Below are 2,713 nucleotides of genomic sequence, written 5' to 3'. Positions count from 1 at the left end.
CTAAACCATTACGCAATACAATGCTCCAACATTATCACTTAGAGTGCATTCTAATATTTTAGCTAACATATCTGTTGCCCCCCTGGACTAAACTCTTCCAGAGACTGAATCTTACCCATCTTTGTACTCTAGCACTTACACAGTGCCTGGCAAATAACAAGGGCTAAGTATTTTCTTCTGGGATGAATAAATAGCAGCTGTATATATATCAGTTAAATAAAAATTTAAGGTGCTCCATAACTGACTGTGAAAGTTGATGGTGCAAACAATAAGTGGTTTTAGAGGCTCCAAGAAAAGATCTAGGTGTACTGTAGCATTTGTGAAGACTTCGTTGTGCTCTGGAGTAAGACCTTAACCCAAGAAGAGATTTGATTCGATGGCAAGAGAAAACCCACAGGTGCAAAAGTAAAGGCAAACGGGGCGCCTGGGTGTCTCAGTTGGTTAAGCGACTGCCTTCGGCTCAGGTCATGATCCTGGAGTCCCGGGATCGAGTCCCGCATCGGGCTCCCTGCTCGGCAGGGAGTCTGCTTCTCCCTCTGACCCTCCTCCCTCTCGTGCTCTCTGTCTCTCATTCTCTCTCTCGCAAATAAATAAATAAAATCTTAAAAAAAAAAAAAAAGTAAAGGCAAACGGCTGAAATGAACATGGCATGCTTATAGTGTATTAGTGAACTCAGTGTAATGTAGAGAGAAATAAAAGCTGACATTAGCTCAGACGGGTGGGAGCAATTTGTGGCATGCTTTAGAAATCATGTTCAGGGATGTGGATAGCATAGAAAAAAAGATTAAGAGCAGACTTCTGGTTTCATGTGGAGTTTGCATCCCAGAACGACTAGTAGTTGGGTGATCCTGGAAGTTTCCTAAATGTTCTAAAATTCTTCCTGCCTCGCAGAAGCCATCACTCCTGAGCTGCCTGTGCCACCAGCTGCGGTCAACCCCACCACGTTCTTCGACGTGGCATCGATGGCGAGCTCTTGGGCAGCATCCCCTTCCAGCTGTTTGCAGATGAATTTCCAAAGACAGCAGAAAACTGGGCACCTGGGTGGCTCAGATGGTTAAGCGTCTGCCTTCAGCTCAGGTCATAATCCCAGGGTCCTAGGATCGAGTCCCGCATCGGGCTCCCTGCTCAGCGGGGAGTCTGCTTCTCCCTCTGCCTCTCTCTCTCTCTCTGTCTCTCATGAATGAATAAATAAAATCTTTTAAAAAAAATTAAAAAAAAAAAAGACAGCAGAAAACTTTCATGTTGTGAGCACGGGGGAGGAAGAATTTTGTTTTCACAGAATTATTCTGGGTTTTATGTGCCAGGTGGTGACTTCATTTCATAATGGCCCTGGAGGTAAGACCCTCTATAGGGAGAAATTCAATGAATAGAATTTCATCCTGAATCACACTGGTCTTGAGCTCGTCCATGGCAAATGCTGGACCCATGACCAGCCAACTTTTCGTCTGTACTGAGACTGAGTGGTTGGACGGTCTTTGGCAAGGTGAAAGAGAGCATGAATATCGTAGAAGCCATGGTGCCTTGGGTCCAGAAATGGCAAGAAATGGTAAGAATATCACCATGGCTGACTGTGGACAGATCTAATAAATTTGAATTGTAGAGATAAATAAATAAATAAATCTTCCAACTGCACAATTATGTATTTATAGGATTCCTTTGAAGATTAAGATAATCAATCCATGTAAAAAGAACTTAGTGCAGCAGTCAGCACGTAGCAAGTACTCAGCAGAGAGCCTGCTTCTCACTCTCCCTCTGCCCCTGCTTGTGTTCCTTCTCTCGCTGTCTCTCTCTCTGTCAAATAAATAAATAAAATCTTTTTAAAAATATGGAGGCATTAAAAGATAATTTCAATGTTTTAAACTCTCGAGCCCCCAAAAATATAGATGCCGTTGGAAACAAATACGGAAAATGGGAGAAAATCTAATTCAGGGGAAGGTGAGAGGAAGGATGAAATGATATTGCATTTGAGGAGATAATTGGAAATCCATGTACAATATTTAAAGTCTGATTGGAGAGATAAAGGACTGGGGTTAGGTTAAACAAATAGAACAGCAAGTATATATTTGAAAAATTATCTGCATGAAAGTGATAAAGTACTACAAATTGATAAGCTTTCTTCTTTGAAAGAATGTTGTCATAGCATAAAACCCAGGTCTGAGACATCAGAAACATCTGGAGTTAAAGTATTCAAGAAGGGAGAAGAGCCAATGAAGGAGAAAAGTTCCTTTTTTTAAAATTTAGGTTTTTATATTTTAATTCCAAAACAGTTAACATACAGTGTAGTATTAGTTTAGGTGTACGATATAGTGATTCACCAATTCTAGTGCTCGCTTCAGCAGCACATATACTAAAATTGGAACAATACAGAGAAGATCAGCATGGCCCCTGCGCAAGGATGACATGCAAATTCGTGAAGTGTTCCATATTAAAAACACACAAACGGGCACCTGGGTGGCTCAGTCAGCTAAGCCTCCGACTCTTGGTTTCAGCGCAGGTCGTGATCTCAGGTCGGGAGATTGAACCCCATGTCAGACTCCATGCTTAGCATGGAGTCTGCTTGGGATTCTCTCTCTCCCTCTGCCTCTTCCCATCATGCGCTCTCTCTCTATCTAAAATAAATAAGTAAATCTTTAAAAACAAACAGTTCTATACATTATGCAGTGCTCATCCTGTTAAGTGTACTCTTTAATCCCCATCACCTATTTCACCCATC

General features: G+C 41.8%; 1 non-coding gene across 1 annotated transcript; it reads left to right on the top strand.

The window, feature by feature from the left end:
• Window positions 1-2,323: 2,323 nt before the first annotated feature.
• On the top strand, window positions 2,324-2,430 carry LOC123849065 (U6 spliceosomal RNA). Its single transcript, XR_006791910.1, has one exon. It is a non-coding gene; the product is annotated as a U6 spliceosomal RNA (small nuclear RNA).
• Window positions 2,431-2,713: the final 283 nt, after the last annotated feature.

This window comes from Mirounga angustirostris, unplaced genomic scaffold (assembly GCF_029215605.1).
Source record: "Mirounga angustirostris isolate CCGP_5_RB_7025 unplaced genomic scaffold, mMirAng1.0.hap1 SCAF_2, whole genome shotgun sequence".
NCBI classification, from domain to species: domain Eukaryota; kingdom Metazoa; phylum Chordata; class Mammalia; order Carnivora; family Phocidae; genus Mirounga; species Mirounga angustirostris.
This window is presented reverse-complemented; position numbering and strand designations above follow the sequence as displayed.